Below are 26,683 nucleotides of genomic sequence, written 5' to 3' on the forward strand. Positions count from 1 at the left end.
CTGTTCCCACAGGGTTACCGTGTTCTCCGGGAGTTTAGAGGTGACCAGATAAATGAGGATTTGATCCCAACTTTCTGTTGAAACTTGCTGGGTGGCGAGAATTTGGAGGCAATTATTCACGGATGATTGCAATTTCTGTATATCCTCGCTATTTTCAATGGGAATTGATTTAAATTCATAAGGGTTTTTATTTGGTTGTCGACCAAAACCCTGCGATTTTCATATCGCGACCTTAGGGCTTCCCACGCCAGTTCAAAATTGGCATCACTGAGTGGGAACTGTTTGACTATTTCGCCGGCTTTGCCTTGTGTTTTATACCGGAGGTGGTATAATTTCTGGCTTTTGTGAGTTTTGGGTGGTTGATATAGACCGCCGTGAACATGTCACGAAATGACGGCCATTGTTTCATAACCCCCATAAAATACTTCTGTATCACAAAGCGAGATTTTTAATCCGAAACCTGTTCCATCTCTGGGAAGTGATGCGGTGGGGGCGGCTATGGGAATATTTGCTTGTTGGAGCAACATAAGTTGGTCCCCTATCTGGGCTTTTGTGTCCTCATAGATAATTAGACATGACCGGTATTTATTAAACGCGACCGGTTTGAAGTCATCTGGGAGATCTAGGCCATCTGTATCTAATACCGCGTCATGGGAGGTTTGGGCCCGGTCCCAAAACCTATCAATATTGGTATATTTAATTATCAGGGACGATTCCGTATTTTCGTTAATCGGGGTGGACCTGAATCGAGCACAGTAGTCCGTGAAATTATCCGTTTCCGAGATGAATTTGTTTGCCGTGAACATTTGCTTATTTTTTTTTGTGGTTAGGCGCGTTTGGCGTTGATCTTTGGAGCTGCCTTGGGATTTCTCGTCGTCACTCATTGTGGGGCTTTTTGATTGGCTTCTTTGGGGGACACCTAACATAAAGTGAGCAAGCGAGGGAGAGAGCCTGAGAGTGAGGGAGAGAGCCTGAGAGAGAGAGAGTGAGTTGACGAATTAAAGAACGATTTATCACCGCAATGCAAATTTCACGACAAGAGAAATAAACTTTTTGACCTTTTGAAATTATCTTTAATAACGCGAACGGTGAATTCGTACCACTGTACCCGCTTGAGAGAGCAACAAAATTAAAATTGTATCACCGTACCGCACTTTTATAAACGTGTGTATATATGAGTATATATGCGTATATATATGAGTGAAAAAATAAAAAAAATTTTTTTCCAAAGGGATATATAATTGTTATATATTTGAGGGGATTTGTAATATTTGTGAGTATTTGAGAAGTTGAAAATGCTAGTTAAAGAAATTTGAAAAAGTGAGTGTTTTATGAATTTATTTTGGGTCCCTGTCTACCAGTTAATTATTACATATGCACATACATACATACGAATGAGAAACCAATAAGTATATTGGAAATGCACTGTTTTTGGGGTTGAACTGCCTTTCCTTTTTGCAATACGGGACTTATATATGTATTTAAGAAATATTAAAATTTATGATTGCAAAAAATTATTGGGAATAAATATGTATGTATTTATGAATCCTATTGGGAAATCCACAAATATAAAATTTTAATTAATAATGGGGAATATTAATTATTTCAGGGGGGATTACTACTTAGATTTGTGGATTATTATTTTAATAATTAAATTTTGTATGTATGAAGGGTAGAGGCAGAGAGGGGGCCAGTTAATCTTAATTTCTTTAATGCGTTTTATCGCTCTGAGGGCAAATGAATAATTTTATACAATATTCAAATTGAGAAAACTCCACAAATATTATCTTTTTAATTAGTTCGGGGCGTAAGTTGGGAATAAGAAATTTGATTTCTACTAACGATTTTTGGGATACTTTCTCTTTAATTTTCCAACGCTGGGTCCTAAAATGGCGACGAAGGACCAAATGTACAGCTCCGTTGCTGCAGTTCTGGGGGATGCAGGATCTGATACGGCTAGCGGCGACGGTGGGGATGTTGAGAGCGATGACGGCGGCGAATGGACCCTTTGGTGGTCACTACAAATTGTAGCCACTGGGTTACGCTTTGGGTGAAACGAAATTGGATCGAACTTCACTTCGATTTGCCCGGCATGGACTTATATATGCCAAAAGAGGTTAAATAAAGAGTTGCACAGGTTTAATAATTCACGCACTTCTTAAATGTTTTACTAAATGGTATTTTTTCTACTTTCTTTATAAAAAAGGGTTTCCAAAGATACAAGGCACAGCCGATAGAAAAGGATGTCGAATTAATTTCACTTTATGTATGTCAAAAAAGACAAAAGGAATATATGTAAAAATGTCAACATGATTGACAGCTTTGCTCGTTCAGGCGAGCGAGTAGCGCACGCGTTGCCAACCACGTAGCGGAGGTTTCAGGTGTGTTCCCATGAGGGAGTCATCTAAATTACAAATTCAATGCATAAAGGGAAATTCAATAGGTAAAATCAATTCACGGTGCGTGCGCTAATCGCTCGCTTGAACACCATATATAAATAAATTAGCGGTACCTGACAGATGATGATCTGGGTCACCCTGGTCCACATTTTGGTCGATATTTCGAAAACGTTTTCATATATACAACTCAGGGTCATTCCCTTTTAAAACCCTTATTAGTACCTTTGATTTGATACCCATATCGTACAAACACATTCTAGAGTCACCCCTGGTCCACCTTTATTTATGGCGATATCTCGAAAAGGAACTATGGAACTAAGGCCCACTCCCTTTTAAAATACTCTTTAGTTAATACCTTCAATTTGATACACATGTCATACAAACACATTCCAGGGTTACCCTCGGTTCATTTTCCTACATAGTGATTTTCCTTATTTTGTCTCCAAAGCTCTCAGCTGAGTATGTAATGTTCGGTTACATCCGAACTTAGCCTTCCTTACTTGTTTTATTTTCAGGATGAATATCATTAAAGGATATGTCAAAAGAAATGGCGGTCATAACAATGGAAATAATAGAAAAATCATACAAAATTGCAGCAATGCCTAAATTAGAGCAGATATTGGGGAAAATTTAAGTAACTTTTTTGAAAATAAATTTTTGAACAATTCAAAAGAGTATTTTTGCAGATATAACCGCAATTGACCAATGCTGCTTACTCTTTCTTTTCTTTCATAGCTTGCATATCTTTATCGTTTTTTTCAAATATTTTGTGTGGCAATATGGATTGATTTATTATGTGTTGCCCTATACCATTTTTTTAGAGCAGGAAACATCAAAAGCCACAAAGTCAGTATGGGTCTTAACGTGCACCTCCTACCGTCTAAGTACCATTCCCCATGGTACTACCATCGAGTATTCCGTAAGGATGTGGACTAAGTACTAGGCTGTAAAAATTGTACAAGGATCCATTTTGTTTAGAGTAGAGAAAGCAAATGCAAAATAGAAAATTACAAAAAAAAAGTGTTACCCTGCTCCCAGGAGATATCACCTGCGATATGAAGAATTATTTTCTAATTACATCAGGGGTACATGGATGTTGGTATTGGTCGAACAACTGCTTTATGCATTCGTGCAAAGAAGCATTGGAAACACTCATGCCGAACCATACATCTCTACTGGGTTTCCGTTCATAAAGGGAGGAAAGGTAAGAAAAAGGTCGATGAGTTGACAAAGGAGGGTACAACACTTACTAAATCGACGGTATACGTCCCACTCCTTTTGGTAGAAATCAAAAAGAAACTGGAGTTGCATATGATACTTCAAGTGGGTAAGGCATGGAAAGAAAGGCGGGTCTGCAAAATTTATATAGATAATTTGCAAATCCTACGATATTAGACTTACAAAGTGGCTCATATCTCTGAAGAGAAAAGACTTAAGGCTCACGACGAGCAAAGTTACTGTACATTGCCTTCTGGCGTCACATGCTTATATGTTATGCCTCGTTATTAACAGCAGATGCAGAAAGTGAGAGCTGCACGAAGAAATGTTTGAGCACGTTCTGTGTACTGTGGCCGCCAATTCAAGGCTCTAGATTTTAGAGGCGGAAGGGTTGCCTAATATCGAGGAAGTATTTAAGTTTGGTCCCACAAGACTTCTAGTATTTGCCAAGAGCACGGAGTTATTCTATAACATAAGTCCGTGCACCTAAATGGAGCTCTAACGTTTGGTCATCAAACAAATTCTGTTAACAGTATGGACACATTCAGTCTATATGAGGTCTTTATTGACCGACCAGTTCATGCCATAAATTCTGGCCGCATACTCCACTTTTTGCGTACAGTTCTGTTGTAAGCAATGCTTACTAACCACACATTCTTTGTTGTGTGTTCACCTTCGAAACACTTGTAGATGTTTAGTAATATTAGAAAGTATCCATACCAGCTAAGAGGTGATAAGCTTATGGAATTTTTGCTCTGACAAATATGGATAGTCCTTTGCCTGTTTGATTTCAAGTATAAATGCTTACGATGGTTGTTATTGATAGAACCTTGGGGATTTTTCTTTTACTCGCCTCTTAAGACAGGTATGCTTACCGCGGAAATATTCTTAGCTATTTAACTTCTTGGGGTTTTGACTAATTCTTGCTTTATCTGCGCATTCACTCACCTCCCGCGTAGACCACCACTATAACCACATTTCTGTTAAGTAAACGGAATATGTTACCTGTGATACCAGATAAGCCCGTATACCGAATTTGGTGAAGATATCTCAATAATGGTGCCCCATAAATTCAGAAAACAAAAATTCAGAAAACATTTTTTCAGACATTATTAGTCAGATCCCTTTTTTCAGGCAGTCAAAATTCAGAGGTCAAAATTCAGACGTCAAGTCTCAGAAGTCAAATTTCAGAAGGCAGAATACAGCAGTCAAAATTGAGAAAGTAATCAGACCACAGAAAAAACAATATATTTCTCTCGTTTATTTATTTGGAAGATATTTTGTATATATGTGATCCGGCCTATGAAAAGGTGGCTTATGACTCAAAAAGGAAATTGCGAGAAACAGCTATTAAAGATAAAAAAAACTATCGAAACCAGAAAAAAAGTGGAAAAATTTTTTTTAAGTCATACGCCACCTTTTCATTGGCCGGGTCATATATAAATAAAAAGTAGCACAATTTAAAATTTTAAATTGAGTGCGGTGGCAATCATGTAATTTATTAAATCGCTTTCGCGTTTATCTTTTTCATATGAACTTTCAGGGATTTAAGCGGATGATAAGAGCAATATACAGCTTTATAGCTTCAAAGGCTCTGCAACCTAATTGCCAATCTTACTCATGCGGGGCGAATCCTGTTACAAATATTTAGCAGGCGATGCTCTGGCAACCCCAAGTTCCACATGGATCTAGGGTTAGGGGTCATATTTAATGTGGTCATATGGATCCTTCCCGATATGGTTGGGCTAGTACCTTAATGGTGATTTGTTAACGGAACGTACCTATCAATATCCGGCAAAGGACCATCAACATCGATGCATTCGCGGAGTGCCTTTATCGTTAATACAACAACAACTACAAAAACAAATGAATTTACAATATTAAACAAACTCTGGCCGAGGACTTTATATTTTTTCGTCGATATGGTTCGCCTCCAGCTAAAAAATGCTGCAATTTTATTTCTGTTAATGCCTGTTCGTTTTTTGTTTTATTTATGAAATTAAATATGTTAGGGTGTATCCCAAACGCACTTCGAATGACGTTGTACGACGTAGCAATAGAATTTTTGTTCGGGCTTCACTCAGTTTGGTCCTATTATACATAATATATCTATATTTTGATTAGATACATGGCGGAACGATACAAGGTGGCAGCATGATGACATACCTACAAACATAAATAAAAATTCCATGTACTTTGTGTTTGTAAATTCGATGGACAAATGTCAAAATCGTACTGCGCCGGAAGTTGATGTATCAAATCAAATAAAAAAGTTTATAATCAGCTGTCCCATGCTGCCACCTTGTATCGTTCTGCCATAGATTAGATATAACGCGCTCTTTCAAACGTTGCTGTGTTCAAGAAAGTTGCCAGATGGCAGAAAAAAATCAAAAGTTAAATTTCTTGAGTGAAAATTCAGAAAGTAACCAGAGAGCAAAAAAATTAGTTCGCTACTGCTATCCGTTTAGCAAGAGACTATGTCCCTTACTTATACGCTGCTCCAGAAAAGTACCTCACTCTTATACATCTTAAGCTCGTAGCTTGTTCTTTGAGTATACTTTTTTAAGTTTTTTCTAACCCGGTTTTGCTGATTCGACTCCTCTGTTCTGAGCATCACTACTAGTTGTATATAGTAAAATGTGCATTTGCATGCATATTAGAGATATACGCCGCCGATAAACGCCGCCGCTGCCGCCGATTTGGTCGTTTTTCGCACGCCGCCGCCGAATTTTCCAATCGTTTAAGACTGTTTAGGCCATTTATTGTTCATGCCGAAAATTGGTCGGATATGGTCGAACATGGTATCAACGGATGCGCATCACTGCCAGTTATAAGAAACTAATTGCGAAATTTAACTCTTTATAACTATTCAAAAGTTATTTAGAATAACAGGCGCTTTCGATGTCAGCTTAACACGGACTTTGCATCACCCAATTCAGCAAGTTATTAAAACAAAACACTAAAAGACAAGTTATATAATACATTTATAAAGTTGGCGGCCCTATCCAAAACTAGCCCCTTGGAGTGAATCACATTGATTATAGCCAATCAACCAAGTTTAAATATCACCTACACGTTACGGCTCCTTTTACAAATGTGATTACGTAGGCACATATATCTACCAGGTGAGGCTTTGTCCTTCGCAAGAACACTCAAAGTGGTGAAGCAAAAGCTTTCCCAGGACAGTGGAACTAATGACCGTGTGTGATACTACCCTAACGTAGTGGACAGTCGAACTTGTCTGAAAACTGAAGCTACGCGGTCTTCCATAATGAGCTCCTATATCGTAAGGCAGGACAGTAGTTAACAACTTTCAACTTAAAATCCGTCGACTTTCATTCTAAATTTAATTTAACGAAGACCATTGAAATCAATGTTGTGAACACAAACGTCTGCAATCTTTGGTCTACATTTTAAAAATTTTATCCAGGGTCCTTGTAAAATTTTAATTATGTAGATGCGCCGAGGATTATACGATTTTCACCCATGTCGCAATGATATCCAATTAGACTGCTTATGATTTCGTGGGCGGCATCCTTGGCCGAATAGTCACTCCCTAACGCTTCAAGGTGTTTCTCTGGTGTAGCTCGGCAGCATAGCGCGACAAAAGCATCCGTTGGAAAGTCTTCGGAGCCACACCTAGAGCTTCTAGGAAAGTGACGTCGACGAAGATATGAGTTCAAAGTCGCACTCCTATAGCTTCTGTACTGGCATATGGAGTGAGGCTCAGGAGGCGTGGTAGCGACTGGTGGTAGGGATTCCTACTGTTCGCACATCGGGAATTGTAGCTCTTAAAAACAGCCGAAAAAACTGGAGGCGCCCTGTACCACGAGAGTCATGAGTATTAATAGACCATTAATAGCAACCCTAAGTCGCCTTTATGCGTGACCGCCAAGGAGCGACAAACGATTTAAAGAAATTGTGTTCGCGACGATTATTAGGTGTTAACCCTAGGTGAAACTACGCTTTGCACGAGATATACAGGCAAAAGTGTGACTATTTTATGTATCTCTATTTCTTTTCAGCAGACGCAGCAGCACCAAAAACCGGGGTTAGGTTCGAAGCCTATCTGGAGCAAGCGAACGAGGGACAATCCCCTCGCAAGGAGCTGCTCCTGAAAATGTTCGAACGGTCTGCGAGATTTTGATGCAAAACCCCCGCATCTTTCCGAAATGACCAACACGTTGATTTCCTTAAATACATATAAACAAAACCTTTCCTAAATATTATTTTTTTAAATAGAAAAATCAAACTTTTAATGTAGGAACACCGGCGGCGGCGGCGTAGGCTCTACCCTACGATAAAGTGATCGGCGTAAACCTCTAATGCATATACCCATGCACGAAAGCCCATAAAATTAACCGAAGAATATGCAATGAAGATATCAAATAGTTAAAGCGGAAGTACGGATTGCAAACAAGGTCTCTTCCACCGACCCTACCGCGGAAGAAGAAGAGAAGAAATGAATGTTTTCGATTTGGAGACAAGGCCTCTCCATCCGCAGAAATAAGGTCGTAGGAGTTAGGAAAGAGTAACTCCAAATGTAGTGATTCCATGGAAAAGGACTGGAGACACTAGAAAACACGCGAAAAGTATTGAGAGAAGAAAAATCAAAAAGAATATATAAATAAAAATAAAATAAAAAAATTGTAAGAATTCCTTTATATAAATGGACAAAAATCAGCCAAAAATGTCTCCTTATATAAAGACATATTCTTGCTAAATATTAGGTTAGGTTTGGTTAAGAGAGCGTGCGTGGCGTGCGTGGGTGATACCCACACTCCCACTCGGATACATTTTTGTCCATTATGAGCGCCCTCAGTAAGTACAGAGTGGCGGCAAATTAGTTTAGCTCCATTACCTCCTAGCGGTCCGCAACGAAACACTTGCTTTCCATGATGAACCCAAAAAGAAGAGAGATGTCCATCATCCCAACCTCTGCCAGGCTGTCGAAGAAGCGTGAGCCAGAAATCTGAGCTTTCTTCTTTGAAGCGTCGGGCATCGGCAGAGAAAGTGGTAAACCGACTCCTCTTCCTCCTCATCCTGACAGATTCTGCAGATGGAGTTTGTTTCTATTCGCCACCGTCGGAACATTGGTACGATAGCAAAATGACCTGTGATAACACCCGTAAGTACACCGCAGATTTGTTCAGTTTGAGAAGGAAGCTGATGCCTTTCCTATCCAATCATGGCCATAAGAACCTTGACTCTCCGCAGTCGACCCTTTTGGTCCATAGCTAGTCCGTTGCCCTGTTCTCATATTCATCGATTCTCCCTAGGAAACAACTCAGCGGCGATCGGACGGAGCAGTCCACCTCACTTATGTCTAAATCGGAACCTTTCCTAGCCATCTCATCCGCGATATCTTTCCCTTCAATGCCGCTGTACCCAGCAAAGGGAGACATTGAGATGATTTATAGAAAGAGGCTCCACACCTCCTCACGATGTCCGATTTTATCATGTTGGACTCTAATGCCCTTAAGGCGGCTTGGCTGTCAACAAAGATTGTTACATTGGTGTTGGAGACCGCACATTCTTGGAGCTGCTTTTCCGCTCTGTCTATGGCATATACCTCGGCTTGGAATACACTGCATGCGTCAGGAAGTGGGAATGGTTGGCTTAGCTGTAGATGTGTCGAGTACATCCCAGCTCCAGTTCCCTTTGCCTACTTCCCATTCCTGCTTAGACTTTTTTTATTTTCTCCTTTTGTTCCTTTGTCACGGCGTTTTAACCTATCTGTGGAGCTTCATGTTTGTAGCTCAATGAGAACTTACATAAAAATCAATCCCAAAATTCAGTCCGTTCCGTTTGATTTGACCTTTGAATTAAGCTCTAAATTTTTAGCCTCTAGTTCATCGAGAAGTTACTTAAAGCCTGGTTTCAGATTTCCAAATTATTATTTAATTTTTTCGTTTGTGCGCCACCTAGCGGAATTTTGTATCCTTTTCTTAAATTATCTCGGCGTCTCAATGATAACTTACATAAAAATCAATCCCAAAACTCCCTCCGTTTCGTACGATTTTTCTAAATATCTCATCCCGTGCGTCCCCCAGCGAACCTTTTTGTATCGTGTCATCGGCTGTCATCGACGCATGAAATAAGTTTGAAATTTCAATTCTTTAGCTCATCTCAAAATTCAAATTTCCAAATTTTTATCTAATTATTTAGATCCGTGCGCCACCCAATGGATTCTTTCCCTTTTGATGCATTGTCACGGTGTTCTAACCAATGGTTATCCAGGGTCCTTGTAAAATTTTAATTATGTAGATGCGCCGAGGATTATACGATTTTCACCCATGTCGCAATGATATCCAATTAGACTGCTTATGATTTCGTGGGCGGCATCCTTGGCCGAATAGTCACTCCCTAACGCTTCAAGGTGTTTCTCTGGTGTAGCTCGGCAGCATAGCGCGACAAAAGCATCCGTTGGAAAGTCTTCGGAGCCACACCTAGAGCTTCTAGGAAAGTGACGTCGACGAAGATATGAGTTCAAAGTCGCACTCCTATAGCTTCTGTACTGGCATATGGAGTGAGGCTCAGGAGGCGTGGTAGCGACTGGTGGTAGGGATTCCTACTGTTCGCACATCGGGAATTGTAGCTCTTAAAAACAGCCGAAAAAACTGGAGGCGCCCTGTACCACGAGAGTCATGAGTATTAATAGACCATTAATAGCAACCCTAAGTCGCCTTTATGCGTGACCGCCAAGGAGCGACAAACGATTTAAAGAAATTGTGTTCGCGACGATTATTAGGTGTTAACCCTAGGTGAAACTACGCTTTGCACGAGATATACAGGCAAAAGTGTGACTATTTTATGTATCTCTATTTCTTTTCAGCAGACGCAGCAGCACCAAAAACCGGGGTTAGGTTCGAAGCCTATCTGGAGCAAGCGAACGAGGGACAATCCCTTCGCAAGGAGCTGCTCCTGAAAATGTTCGAACGGTCTGCGAGATTTTGATGCAAAACCCCCGCATCTTTCCGAAATGACCAACACGTTGATTTCCTTAAATACATATAAACAAAACCTTTCCTAAATATTATTTTTTTAAATAGAAAAATCAAACTTTTAATGTAGGAACACCGGCGGCGGCGGCGTAGGCTCTACGCTACGATAAAGTGATCGGCGTAAACCTCTAATGCATATACCCATGCACGAAAGCCCATAAAATTAACCGAAGAATATGCAATGAAGATATCAAATAGTTAAAGCGGAAGTACGGATTGCAAACAAGGTCTCTTCCACCGACCCTACCGCGGAAGAAGAAGAGAAGAAATGAATGTTTTCGATTTGGAGACAAGGCCTCTCCATCCGCAGAAATAAGGTCGTAGGAGTTAGGAAAGAGTAACTCCAAATGTAGTGATTCCATGGAAAAGGACTGGAGACACTAGAAAACACGCGAAAAGTATTGAGAGAAGAAAAATCAAAAAGAATATATAAATAAAAATAAAATAAAAAAATTGTAAGAATTCCTTTATATAAATGGACAAAAATCAGCCAAAAATGTCTCCTTATATAAAGACATATTCTTGCTAAATATTAGGTTAGGTTTGGTTAAGAGAGCGTGCGTGGCGTGCGTGGGTGATACCCACACTCCCACTCGGATACATTTTTGTCCATTATGAGCGCCCTCAGTAAGTACAGAGTGGCGGCAAATTAGTTAAGCTCCATTACCTCCTAGCGGTCCGCAACGAAACACTTGCTTTCCATGATGAACCCAAAAAGAAGAGAGATGTCCATCATCCCAACCTCTGCCAGGCTGTCGAAGAAGCGTGAGCCAGAAATCTGAGCTTTCTTCTTTGAAGCGTCGGGCATCGGCAGAGAAAGTGGTAAACCGACTCCTCTTCCTCCTCATCCTGACAGATTCTGCAGATGGAGTTTGTTTCTATTCGCCACCGTCGGAACATTGGTACGATAGCAAAATGACCTGTGATAACACCCGTAAGTACACCGCAGATTTGTTCAGTTTGAGAAGGAAGCTGATGCCTTTCCTATCCAATCATGGCCATAAGAACCTTGACTCTCCGCAGTCGACCCTTTTGGTCCATAGCTAGTCCGTTGCCCTGTTCTCATATTCATCGATTCTCCCTAGGAAACAACTCAGCGGCGATCGGACGGAGCAGTCCACCTCACTTATGTCTAAATCGGAACCTTTCCTAGCCATCTCATCCGCGATATCTTTCCCTTCAATGCCGCTGTACCCAGCAAAGGGAGACATTGAGATGATTTATAGAAAGAGGCTCCACACCTCCTCACGATGTCCGATTTTATCATGTTGGACTCTAATGCCCTTAAGGCGGCTTGGCTGTCAACAAAGATTGTTACATTGGTGTTGGAGACCGCACATTCTTGGAGCTGCTTTTCCGCTCTGTCTATGGCATATACCTCGGCTTGGAATACACTGCATGCGTCAGGAAGTGGGAATGGTTGGCTTAGCTGTAGATGTGTCGAGTACATCCCAGCTCCAGTTCCCTTTGCCTACTTCCCATTCCTGCTTAGACTTTTTTTATTTTCTCCTTTTGTTCCTTTGTCACGGCGTTTTAACCTATCTGTGGAGCTTCATGTTTGTAGCTCAATGAGAACTTACATAAAAATCAATCCCAAAATTCAGTCCGTTCCGTTTGATTTGACCTTTGAATTAAGCTCTAAATTTTTAGCCTCTAGTTCATCGAGAAGTTACTTAAAGCCTGGTTTCAGATTTCCAAATTATTATTTAATTTTTTCGTTTGTGCGCCACCTAGCGGAATTTTGTATCCTTTTCTTAAATTATCTCGGCGTCTCAATGATAACTTACATAAAAATCAATCCCAAAACTCCCTCCGTTTCGTACGATTTTTCTAAATATCTCATCCCGTGCGTCCCCCAGCGAACCTTTTTGTATCGTGTCATCGGCTGTCATCGACGCATGAAATAAGTTTGAAATTTCAATTCTTTAGCTCATCTCAAAATTCAAATTTCCAAATTTTTATCTAATTATTTAGATCCGTGCGCCACCCAATGGATTCTTTCCCTTTTGATGCATTGTCACGGTGTTCTAACCAATGGTTAAAGATTCAGGTTTGTAGCTCAATGAAAAGTTAATTAAAAATCGATTGCAAGATTGGTATGAAAAGCGGACAGACATTCAACCGACCTAATATAAAGGAAGTAAAAATAAGACCAAAATCAGTTTTTCGTATGCGTTCGTTGAGAGCGGTCGTGTTTTCGCAGTGTCGTGGGGTGCGCGCTTTCGACAATACGTTTGGTCTAACTAAAAAATACAAAAAGAAAGCAATATGTTTTGCCCAACTTGTAGCGTAAAAGTTGATCGCACAGTTGTAGCTATAGTCGCGTGTGCGGATTGCGGTAGCTATTTTCATGCCGCTTGTGCCAAGATTACTGTTGCTGACTTAGAATACATGAAGGCAAATAATTTTAATAGTCGATGCGATTCGTGTAATATTTCGCGCCGCAAATCGCTTCATCAACAGTCATTGTCAGGTTATTCACCTGTTGTGACAACAGAAGTATCTGCTCTTTCAGGATCGAAAACTACTGCGCAAACAACCACCAAATTTTCTACATCGACACCTCCCAAGAACAAACAATATATCAACAGCATCCAAAAACAAGTAACACAAAATACAATCACCAACAACAACAACAACAACAACGTAATTATGCATAAATTGGCGAATAACAACAACAATAGCACCAACGGAAACAAAACGGATCCAGTCCAATTCCCTCACCAAGTTAATACTCATAAGGAGAACGATACAGACTTAAAAGAGATCACGCTGCAAATTCTATATGAAGAAATCATGAGTTTACAAAAACTTAACTCTAATTTTCTCAGCACGGTGGAGCAGCTTCAACAAGATAATCAAAAATTTAGTGAAAGAGTCTGCAAACTTGAAAGTATGCTTAACGGGAAAGAACAACAGTTGTTAAGCAGCGCTGTATACATTGTTGGCGAACCTCAAATTAGCAAATTATAGGCACTGCGTTTGGCACATTTGTCCCTCCAGATGATATAAGCAGATGCTATGTTAAAAAACTCAAGCAGAAAAATGAGAACACCCACGTAAAGAATGTGCTCTGTGTTCACTTTGCTTCCACTGAGCTAAAGCGAAAAATAATGGGTATCAAACGCAAGGGAAAGGGTAAATTGACAACTAGGCTTTTTGGTGAGACGAACAAAACAAATAGATACATAAATGACAGTCTCACTGGTTATAATAGAGCTTTGCTTACAGTGGCGAAGAAAACGAAAAAGCAGAGAACTATACGTATTTATGGTTGAAAATTGGTAGAATTCTTATGAGAATGGTTGATGATGGCGAGGTTGTCACTATTTTTGGGGTTTTCATCAACTTTATCTTGAAAATAAAGGGCTTTGGTTTGTGAAAATGAAAAAAATAAAAAGCGCACGGTGTTTATTTGCGCCAATATTTTCTTAAACAAAAAACATCATAAAAATCGATTTGGAATCTACTTCTTGAGATTAGCCGTTGCAAACATTGCTCATAAAAGCATTTTTATATAATTAGTATAGATTTTCGAAAATGTCGCTTAAGTTTGTATAAATGTATGTCGTATAACATATTTCATGTAGCCGATTACTCGGATATTACGAATAGAATAAGATTAATGCTTGGCTACATTCATAAAAGGTATGAAGTCTTCGGAACAGCCGAAGACAGTCCCGACCTTTCTTCTTATTTTTTTTGGTGAAAATGTAGACCTCTCTGACTTAAAATTTAAACCAACTTTTGCACACTTTTTTTCACGAAAATAGGTGCAATTTTAATTTTAAGCCAAATTTTCTTTGCTGTACAAAAAAAGTTTCACATTTAGGCTCAAACTTGTATCCATGTGTTTAAATTTGCTTCATTAAATATAAATGAGTTATACTATTTTCACACACACCGCTTATTGAATAATAAAGGCAGTTTTCTACATTAAGACGCTTATTGAGCTCAATCTTCCATACAAAATTCGAATCTATAATTTTTTCTTTAGTGACTAATGGAATGCCTAATGAAATTAAAAGCAACTCTGTTGGGAGCGTTTAGTTTCTTAGTTTTTGGTGTGTTCATTGCTTAAAAATGTCTTTGTCAAAGTAAATATAATTGTCTGTCATATAGCATTGTCATTTTATTTGCTTGACATTTCATCCTTCATACTAATCGAGCAGTTACTTCTGTGTGAAAGCACAAAATTTACGATTTCCTTAGAAGGTGAAATGAGATCATTAAGTTTATTGTCATTTTATTCGCTTGACATTTATTCCTTCATACTAATCGAGCAGCTACTTATGTGTGAAAGCAAAAAATTTACGATTTCATTAGAAGGTGAAATTAGATCAGTAAGTTTCTGTGTGAAAACAGTATTAGGGTAGTTATTTTTCTTAGTAAATCACGAATCGTGTGACAGTACATACTATTTCAAATTTATTGCAAAAGTGAAATCAGCACTTTATTTTAAAAAGAATAAAAGAAATTGAAAATTGCTTAAGCGTTAGATTTAATTTTTTGTATACATACTATCGCCAGTTTTATAAGATACATTTTTCTCGCACCAAGTTTGAAATATGTAATGTACTTGCACGTTTATGTACTCTGCAAGTACATTAGAGGAACTGGTAGACAACGTTAAGATGGACTTGGATAAGATAAAAAAGTGGTTTGATTATAATTTGCTAAAAATTAATTTAGAAAAAACCAATTTCATTATTTTTAATAACTATAAACCGATTCCAACCATTATTTATTTTCTAGTTTCGACTTTGAAAACACTTCCATTAAAAGGGTTGATAAGTTGAAATATCTAGGAGTATGGTTCGACTCTAACTTAAATGGGAACGAGCATATAAGCAAACTGAAGCTTAAGTTGCTACCATTAAACTTCGCCATATATCGAAATAGAAATAATATACCCAGAAAGCAACTCTGGCTACTTTACGATGCATATTTCATGTCTCAAATAGCATTTTTAACCCAGTTTGGAGCCGGTGCGCAGATAACAAAATAAGCGATTTACAAATATTACAAAATAAAATAAGTAAAAATATTCTATTCCTGCCAAAAATTACCCCTACAATTAGTTTATAAGAAGATAGGCAAGATTTCAAAAAGCATAGCATCTTGCAAACCTTAATACTTGTTTTCAAAATCAAAACAAGTAAGGAAGGCTAAGTTCGGGTGTAACCGAACATAACATACTCAGTTGAGAGCTATGGAGACAAAATAAGGAAAATCAATCTGGGGTAACCCTGGAATGTGGTTGTATAACATGTGTATCAAATGAAAGGTATTAAAGAGTATTTTAAGAGAGAGTAGGCCATAGTTCTATGGATGAACGCCATTTAGGGATATCGCCATAAAGGTAGACCAGGGCTGACTCTAGAATTTGTTTGTACGATATGGGTATCAAATGAAAGGTGTTACTGAGCATTTTAAGAGGGAGTGGGCCTTAGGTCTATCGGTGGGCGCCTTTTCGAGATGTCCCCATTAAGGTGGACCAGGGGTGATTCTATAATGTGTTTGTACGATATGGGTATCAAATGAAAGCTGTTAATGAGTATTTTGAAAAGGAGTGATCCTTAGTTCCATAGGTGGACGCCGTTTCGAGATATCGCCATAAAGGTGGACCAGGGGTGTCTCTAGAATGTGTTTGTACGATATGGGAATCAAATGAAAGGTGTTACTGAGCATTTTAAGAGGGAGTGGGCATTAGGTCTATAGGTGGACGCCTTTTCGAGATATCGCCATTAGGGTGGGCCAGGGGTGACTCTAGAATGTTTGTACGGTATGGGTATCAAACGAAAGGTGTTACTGAGCATTTTAAGAGGGAGTGGGCATGAGGTCTATAGGTGGACGCCTTTTCGAGATATCGTCATTAGGGTGGGCCAGGGGTGACTCTAGAATGTGTTTGTACGATATGGGTATCAAATGAAAGGTGGTAATGAGTATTTTAAAAGGGAGTAATCCTTAGTTCTATAGGTGGACGCCTTTTCGAGATATCGCCATTAGGGTGGGCCAGGTGTGACTCTAGAATGTTTGTACGATATGGGTATCAAACGAAAGGTGTTACTGAGCATTTTAAGAGGGAGTGGACACTAGGTCTATAGGTGGACGCCTTTTCGAGATATCGCCATTAGGGTGGGCCAGGGGTGACTCTAGAATGTTTGTACGATATGGGTATCAAACGAAAGGTGTTACTGAGCATTTTAAGAGGGAGTGGACACTAGGTCTATAGGTGGACGCCTTTTCGAGATATCGCCATTAGGGTGGGCCAGGGGTGACTCTAGAATGTTTGTACGATATGGGTATCAAACGAAAGGTGTTACTGAGCATTTTAAGAGGGAGTGGACACTAGGTCTATAGGTGGACGCCTTTTCGAGATATCGCCATTAGGGTGGGCCAGGGGTGACTCTAGAATGTTTGTACGATATGGGTATCAAACGAAAGGTGTTACTGAGCCTTTTAAGAGGGAGGGGGCATTAGGTCTATAGGTGGACGCCTTTTCGAGATATCGCCATTAGGGTGGGACAGGGGTGACTCTGGTATGTTTTTGTACGATATGGATATCAAATTAAAGGTATTAATGAGGGTTTTAAAAGCGAGTGGCCCTTAGATGTATATGTGAAGGCGTTCTCGCGATATCGACAAAAATGTGGACCAGGTGATCCAGAAAATCATCTGTCGTGGCTGCTAATTTATTTATATATGCAATACCACTAACAGTATTCCTGCCAAGATTCCAAGGGATGTTGATTTCGCCTTGTAGAACTTTTTCATTTTCTTCTACTTAATATGGTAGGTGTCACACCCATTTTACAAAGTTTTTTCCAAAGTTATATTTTGCGTCAATAAACCAATCCAGTTACCATGTTTCATCACTTTTTTCGTATTTGGTATAGAATTATGGCATTTTTTTCATTTTTCGTAATTTTCGATATCGATAAAGTGGGCGTGGTTATGGTCAGATTTCGCCCATTTTTTATACCAAGAAAAAGTGAACTCAGGTAAGTACGTGGGCTAAGTTTAGTAAAGATATATCGGATTTTGCTCAAGTTATTGTGTTAATGGCCGAGCGGAAGGACAGACGGTGGACTGTGTATAAAAACTGGGCGTGGCTTCCACCGATTTCGCCCATTTTCACAGAGAACAGTTACCGTCATAGAATCTATGCTCCTACCGAATTTGAGAAGGATTGGTAAATTTTTGTTCGACTTATGGCAATAAAAGTATTCTAGACAAACTAAATGAAAATGGGCGGAGCCACGCCCATTTTGAAATTTTCTTTTATTTTTGTATTTTGTTGCATCATATCATTACTGGAGTTGAATTTTGACTTAATTTACTTATATACAGTAAAGATATTAAATTTTATGTTAAAATTTGAATTAAAAAATTTTTTTTTTTAAAAAGTGGGCGTGTTCTTCATCCAATTTTGCTAATGTTTATTTAGCACATATAGAGTAATAGTAGTAACGTTCCTGCCAAATTTCATCATGATATCTTCAACGATCGCCAAATTACAGCTTGCAAAACTTTTAAATTACCTTCTTGTAAAAGTGGGCGGTGCCACGCCCATTGTCCAAAATCTTACTAATTTTCTATTCTGCGTCATAACGTCAACCCATCTACCAAGTTTCGTCGCTCTATCTGCCTTTTGTAATGAGTTATCGCACTTTTTCGGTTTTTCGAAATTTTCGATATCGAAAAAGTGGGCGTGGTTATAGTCCAATATCGTTCATTTTTAATAGAGATCTGAGATGAGTGCTCAGAAACCTACATACCAAATTTCATCAAGATACCTCAAAATTTATTCAAGTTATCGTGTTAACGGACGGACGGACGGACGGACGGACGGACATGGCTCAATCAAATTTTTTTTCGATCCTGATTATTTTGATATATGGAAGTCTATATCTATCTCGATTCCTTTATATATGTACAACCAACCGTTATCCAATCAAACTTAATATACTCTGTGAGCTCTGCTCAACTGAGTATAATTAATCTAATAAAACATAATCTTGGCCTAAACTTAACAGCGAATCCAACATATCAATTCAGAAACACATTTAATATAAGGAGTTACTATTTCCGAACGAAAAAGGAGCACAAATTCTATACATAGTTATGGTGTAAGATTGTTTAATAATAATAAACTGCCTTATAATATTGAGATATGTGTTAATATGATCGACTTAAATAGGCATGTTAAAATTCTCCTACCACACAATTACAAATTTGATCTGTAAACCAAATAATAAAACATTAACAACACAATTTATCACAATTTTCACTTTAAATGGTAAAAACTCAACACATAATTACGTGAAATCAAACTTTACTTTTTATAGGTAAATTTTTCTTTCGACTTATGGCATTAAAAGTATTCTAGACAAACTAAATGAAAATGGGCGGAGCCACGCCCATTTTGAAATTTTCTTTTATTTTTGTATTTTGTTGCACCACATAATTACTGGAGTTGAATGTTGGCATAATTTACTTATATGCTGTAAATATATTAACTTTTCTTTTAAACTTTGAATTTAAAAAAAAATTTTTTTAAAAAGTGGGCGTGGTCGTTCTTCGATTTTGCTAATTTTTATTAAGCAAACATAAAGTAATAAGAGTAACGTTCCTGCCAAATTTCATCATGATATCTTCAACGACTGCCAAATAACAGCTTGCAAAACTTCTAAATTACCTTCATTTAAAAGTGGGCGGTGCCCCGCCCATTGTCCAAAATTTTACTAGTTTTCTATTCTGCGTCACAAATTCAACTCACCTACCAAGTTTCATCGCTTAATACGTATTTGGTAATGAATTATCGCACTTTTTCAAGTTTTCGAAATTTTCGATATCGAAAAAGTGGGCGTGGTTATTGTCCGATATCGTTAATTTTAAATAGCGATCTGAGATGAGTGCCCAGGAACCTACGTACCAAATTTCATCAAGATACCTCAAAATTTACTCAAGTTATCGTGTTAACGGACAGACGGACGGACGGACGGACGGATTCCTTTATACCTGTACAACCAACCGTTATGCAATCAAAGTTAATATACTCTGTGAGCTCTGCTCAACTGAGTATAATAACAGGATTAGCCTGGTTTCATCGGGCCACTTGAGGGCAGTGGGCTACCACAACTTCCGAGAAAAAAAAAAAGTGGATTCATATGATTAAATACAAAAAGCTGTAAAGAAAAAAAAATTTCCATAAGAAATTTGCTAAAAATAATAAACTTAGAGCTATGGTGTCTTCTGCAATTTTTCTTAGACTCATCTATAGATTACGTTTTTGCTATACTCCTGACGAAAAAAAAATTTTACACGCTCTAATATACAGTGATGAAGCTTGATGAAATTTTCGGGTGCAAGTGCACGGTTAGAAATCTGAGTTCAAATTTTTAACCATTCATCGGTTTAAACACCTATTGAAAAATGTTGCTAGTAAATTGGAAACGTCTCAATTAACTATTGCCTTTTTTAATTTTTTCCGATTTATATTTAAAACTTGTTTAAACAATAAGTTTAAAGTATTAAAATTGTTTTAAAACAAAACCAAAAAAGTTTCAAAAAATCCAAAAATACAAACTTGTAGTCATTTATGGGCTTAAAACAAAAGCAAATGTTTAAAAAATCTAAAAATAGAAACTGGAATACAAATGGCTGGTTTTAAATCTTACCTAAGAGTTTATATTGGTTTTGAAAATTCAAAAATACCGAATTTTATTTGTGAAAACTTCCAGCACAGTTATCGAATCTTTTTCAAAAAATTTTGTTATACATATAAGGTGTTATGAAATGATTTCTTATACGTAGGTAGAGCAACGCTGTAGGAAAAAACTCTATTTTAAAATTGATGCGTTCCTAGTACATTCGGAACCTCTATTAGTTCGCCTTCTATATCTTTTACATGCTTCCAATTGGGGAATTTCACATGGCCATGTTCTAGCTGGTTCGTGTTGCATTAACTTTTCTATAGTTCTGGACTAGATACATATTTCCTCTTTAGAACTAGTTGGTTTATTGGAACTATTTCCGTAAAGCCAAACTAATGTAAAAACAAGTAAGGAAGACTAAGTTCGGGTGTAACCGAACATTACATACTCTGTTGAGAGCTATGGAGACAAAATAAGGTAAAATCACCTGGTAGTAAATTGAACCTAGGGAAACCCTGGAATGTGTTTGTATGACATGTGTATCAAATGGAAGGTATTAAAGAGTATTTTAAGAGGGAGTGGGCAATAGTTCTATAGATGGATGCCATTTAGGGATATCGCCATAACGGTGGACCAGGGCTGACTCTAGAATTTGTTTGTACGACATGGGTATCAAATGAAAGTGTTAATGAGTATTTTAAAAGGGAGTGGGCCTAAGTTCTATAGGAGGACGCCTTTTCGAGATATCGCCATAAAGGTGGACCAGGGGTGACTCTAGAATTTGTTTGTACGATATGGGTATCAAATGAAAGGTGTTAATGAGTATTTTAAAAGAGAGTGGGCCTTAGTTCTATGGGTGGACGGACGCCTTTTCGAGATATCGCAATAAACGAGGACCAGGGGTGACTCTAGAATGCGTTTGTACAATATGGGTATCAAACGAAAAGTGTTAATGAGTAATTTAAAAGGGAGTGGGCCTTAGTTTTATGGGTGGACGCCTTTTCGAGATATCGGCATAGACGTGGACCAGGGGTGACCCTAGAATGCGTTTGTACAATATGGGTATCAAACGAAAGGTGTTGATGAGTATTTTAAAAGAGAGTGGGCCTTAGTTCTATGGGTGGACGGACGCCTTTTCGAGATATCGCAATAAACGAGGACCAAGGGTGACTCTAGAATGCGTTTGTACAATATGGGTATCAAACGAAAAGTGTTAATGAGTAATTTAAAAGGGAGTGGGCCTTAGTTCTATGGGTGGACGGACGCCTTTTCGAGATATCGCAATAAACGAGGACCAGGGGTGACTCTAGAATGCGTTTGTACAATATGGGTATCAAACGAAAAGTGTTAATGAGTAATTTAAAAGGGAGTGGGCCTTAGTTCTATGGGTGGACGGACGCCTTTTCGAGATATCGCAATAAACGAGGACCAGGGGTGACTCTAGAATGCGTTTGTACAATATGGGTATCAAACGAAAAGTGTTAATGAGTAATTTAAAAGGGAGTGGGCCTTAGTTCTATGGGTGGACGCCTTTTCGAGATATCGCCATAAAGGTTGACCTGGGGTGACTCTAGCATTTGTTTGTACGATATAGGTATCAAACGAAAAGTGTTAATGAGTAATTTAAAAGGGAGTGGGCCTTAGTTCTATGGGTGGACGGACGCCTTTTCGAGATATCGCAATAAACGAGGACCAGGGGTGACTCTAGAATGCGTTTGTACAATATGGGTATCAAACGAAAAGTGTTAATAAGTATTTTAAAAGGGAGTGGGCCTTAGTTCTATAGGTGGACGCCTTTTCGAAATATCGCCATAAAGGTGGACCAGGGGTGACTTTAGAATTTTTTTGTACGATATGGGTATCAAACGAAAGGTGATAATAAGTATTTTAAAAGAGAGTGGGCCTTAGTTCTATAGGTGGGCGACTTTTCGAGATTTTGCCTTAAAAGTGGACCAGGGGTGACTCTAGAATTTGTTTGTACGATATGGGTATCAAACGAAAGGTGATAATAAGTATTTTAAAAGGGAGTGGGCCTTAGTTCTATAGGTGGACGCCTTTTCGAGATATCGCCATAAAGGTGGATCAGGGGTGACTCTATAATGAGTTTGTACGATATGGGTATCAAATTAAAGCTATTAATGAGGGTTTTAAAAGAGAGTGGTGGTAATTGTATATGTGGAGGCGTTTTCGAGATATCGACAAAAATGTGGACCAGGGTGACCCAGAACATCATCTGTCGGGTACCGCTAATTTATTTATATATTTAATACCACGAACAGTTATCCTTCCAAGATTCCAAGGGCTTTGATTTCGCCCTGCAAAACTTTTTCATTTTCTTCTACTTAATAAGGTAGGTGTCACACTCATTTTACCAAGTTTTTTTTCTAAAGTTATATTTTTCGTCAATAGACCAATCCAATTACCATGTTTCATCCCTTTTTTCGTATTTGGTATATTATTATGGCATTTTTTTCATTTTTAGTAATTTTCGATATAGAAAAAGTGGGCGTGGTCATAGTCGGATTTCGGCCATTTTTTATACCAATATAAAGTGAGTTCAGATAAGTACGTGAACTGAGTTTAGTAAAGATATATCGATTTTTGCTCAAGATATCGTGTTACCGGCCCAGCGGAAGGACAGACGGTTGACTGTGTATAAAAACTGGGCGTGGCTTCAACCGATTTCGCCCTTTTTCAAAGAAAACAGTTATCGTCCTAGAATCTAAGCTTCTACCAAATTTTGCAAGGATTGGTAATATTTTGTTAGACATATGGCATTAAAAGTATCCTAGACAAATTAAATGAAAAAGGGCGGAGCCACGCCCATTTTGAAAATTTCTTTTATTTTTGTATTTTGTTGCACCATATCATTACTGGAGTTGAATGTTGACATAATTTACTTATATACTGTAAAGATATTAACTTTTCTTTTAAAATTTTACTTTAAAAAAATTTTTTTTTAAAAAGTGGGTGTGGTCGTTCTCCGATTTTGCTAATTTTTATTAAGCATACATATAGTAATAAGAGTAACGTTCCTGCCAAATTTCATCATGATATCTTCAACGGCTACCAAATTACATCTTGTGAAACTTCTAAATTACCTTCTTTTAAAAGTGGGCGGTGCCACGCCCATTGTCCAAAATTTTACTAAATTACAAAATTTACTCAAGTTATCGTGTTAACGGACGGACGGACATGGCTCAATCGAACTTTTTCGATACTGGTGATTTTGATATATGGAAGTCTATATCTATCTCGTTTCCTTCATACCTGTACAACCAACCGTTATCGAATCAAAGTTAATATACTCTGTGAGCTCTGCTCAACTGAGTATAATTACAGTTTAGTTGTTTTCCTGTTTCCGGACCGAAAAGGAATTCTAGATGCTGATTCTAGTACGATATTAGAGCATTTATCGATACCTCCGAGCCAGTAGGAAATTTTGGGAAAAGAAATCATACTCATAGTCGAAGTTACTTAAAGCTGACAGCAGTTCTTTTCTAGATAGCATATTGAGTATGAAAAATAAGGGCACAAGCTGTCGATTTTATAAGTGGGTAAAATATTGTTAGTACCGAACTTGTACTTATTTGGCAATTAAGACCAGAAATATGTATCAAAAGTTAATGACTGAAAGGATTTCAGAGAACCGCCTACTATTTATTTTTGTTTTTTTTTTATAACTTTAAGTGTAGACATCTCCAGTTTCAAATTGAAACCCAGCCCGGTAGAATCTATATTTTAAACAAACCGTCGTTTGCCCTTGGTGCCTGACAAAATCTCAAACCACTTATTGATAGAAAAGCGGCCGCCCTGGTGTGGTGCGAGCGTACTGCGCATACCACACCGAAGTTCTTAAGTTCAAGTGCCGGCCAAAGCAACATCAAAAATTTAAAACAAATTCTTCAATTGGAAAAAAAATTTGTCTAAGCGCGGTCGCCCCTCGGCGGTGATTTGGCATACACTCCAGGCGTATTTCTGCTATGAAAAGCTTTTCAGTGAAAACGTATCTTCCTAGCAACAGCTTTCACTTGGGATTGGCATAAATCAGGCAGGTCCCGTGCCGCCAGTTTGTAGGGAAAATAACAACGGAGCAAGACGCAAATTCGAAGAGAAGTTCGACCTAAATTTTCTCGGAGATAAATAAAGCCAAGTATTTATTTATTTTTATACTCAGCGTGCTTTGCACACAGATTACATTAACCTTGATTGGATAACGGTTGGTTGTACAGGTATAAAGGAATCAACATACATAAAGACTGCCATATATCAAAATCAGTATCGAAAAAAATTTGATTGAGCCATGTCCGTCTTGAGTAAATATTGAGATATCTTCACCAAATTTGGTACACGAGGTTATCCGGACCCAGAATGGATTGGTGTTGAAAATGAGCGAAATCGGATGATAACCGCGCCCACTTTTTACATATACAACATTTTGGAAAACACAAAAAACCTGATAATTTAGTAAGTAGTACATACACCTAGAATGTTGAAATTTGACATGTAGACTGATATTGAGACCCTTGATAAAAATTTAGAATATTTTTTTAAAATGGACGTGGCACCGCCCACCTGTGATGAATCAATTTTACATATACTATTAATCACTAGCAGACCCTGCAGACGTTGTTTGCCCTAAATTTGGCCTATCTTCATATATTTTAATAAGCTTTTTCCGTCTAACTCTACCCTACCCCTCTACACTTTTTCCTAATCTATTTATTCACTCCTCCCTCCGCCTTTTTCGCTTCATATCCATCTTCGTCTCATTCTATCTCTTTCTCAGACTCCTTCTCTCTTTTCTCTTCTCTCAAGTTTTTCTCCTTCTTCTTCATCTCTTATTGCCAGTCCCAGATGGTGGTATGTATTTTGTCCCAGTCCCATTCAGAGTCTTAGTTCCAGTCCCACTCCGAGTTTCAGTCTCAGTCCCAGTCCTAGTCCTAATAAGAGTCCCAGTCCGTCTCTGATATACTTCCCGAAAAAAAGCATCATAAATCCTAATATAGGGAAATTTATATTCGAAATTTCAGGCAAATCGAACAGGACGAATGTAAATAGGTATGTGGGTATTATTATTTCTTGTCTTTATTTCGGCTTCGCATGCACATTTATCAGTTCTGCCAGGTTGATGCGACTAAATCGAATATCCCAATGAACTTTAGAGCTCTCAGCAACAGCTTTCATTTGATATCCATATTGTATAAGCACATTCTAGGGGTACCCGGGTACAAGTTTTGGCCTATATCTCGAGACCCTAGTCACCCAGGGGTATGAAAATTACACTGTACTATAGCCCTCATCAACAGCTTTCATTTGGTATCCATATTGAATAAACACATTCTAGGGGTACCCGGGTTCACGTTTTGATCTCAAGACCCTATGTACGTAGCGAAAAAAAGGGTAGACGTTGGCCGATTCTCAGACCTACCCAATACGCTCACAAAATTTCATGAGAATCGGTTCAGCCGTTTCGGAGGTGTTAAGTCTCTAAAACCGTGACAGAAGAATTTTATATATTAGATAAATCAAAAATCGTTAAACTATCGTAACAAAATTCGGCAGAGAGGTTGCCTTTACTATAAGGAATGCTTTGAAGAAAAATTAACGAAATCAGTTAAGGACCAGACGCACTTTTATATAAAAGATTCGTGGACGAATAAGATAAGCTATATCTTTGCAAAAAAGAGCTTTATATAAATGGTATTTCAATTCCATTTCAAGTGCATTTATAACAAATAGGAAAAGCTGCAAATTTAAAAAAATGGGCGTAACACCGCCTCTTTTATGACTAAGCAATCTTCTATGTTTCGGGAGCCATAACTCGAAGAAAAATTAACGGATCGTAATAAAATTGGGTACACAAATTTTCACTATAGCAGGAAATATTTCTACCACGCCCACTTTTATATAAAAGATTTCTAAAAGGGTCGTAGGCAAAAATAATAAGTTAAGCTTTAGCGAAAAAGAGTTTTTTATCAATATAATTTTACTTTCTTAATAGAATTATAACTTTAAATTGGAAAACACTCAAAGTTTTGAAAATGGGTGTGGCACCGCACCTTTTATGGCTAAGCAATTTTCTATGTTTCGGGAGCCATAAAACGAAGAAAAATTAACATATCGTAATAAAATATTTCTAGTAAAAATGGACGGGATCGGTTAAAGACCGCTGCAACTTAGATATAAAACAAATTTAAAAGCGTCGTAGACTAGAATATTAAACTATAACTAAGCAAAAAATAGTTTTGAATCAATGATATTTCACTTTTCCAGTTTAATGGTAAGAGGAAATTGGGAGACATTTTTTTGTTAAAAGGGCGTGTTATATAGAAAAGTAATTTATCTGAATGAAATGTACAATTGAAGCTCACGCTGAGTATATAATGTTCGGTTACACCCG

At 38.1% G+C, this 26,683-nt stretch overlaps 1 long non-coding RNA gene across 2 annotated transcripts in view; it reads right to left on the reverse strand.

Annotated features, from left to right (window-relative positions):
- LOC137249524 (uncharacterized) overlaps positions 1 to 26,683 on the reverse strand; it is a 519,870-nt gene that overhangs the window by 485,776 nt on the left and 7,411 nt on the right. The gene's annotated exons all lie outside the window — the stretch shown is intronic.

Source organism: Eurosta solidaginis, chromosome 4 (genome assembly GCF_040869045.1).
Source record: "Eurosta solidaginis isolate ZX-2024a chromosome 4, ASM4086904v1, whole genome shotgun sequence".
Classification (NCBI taxonomy): Eukaryota; Metazoa; Arthropoda; class Insecta; order Diptera; family Tephritidae; genus Eurosta; species Eurosta solidaginis.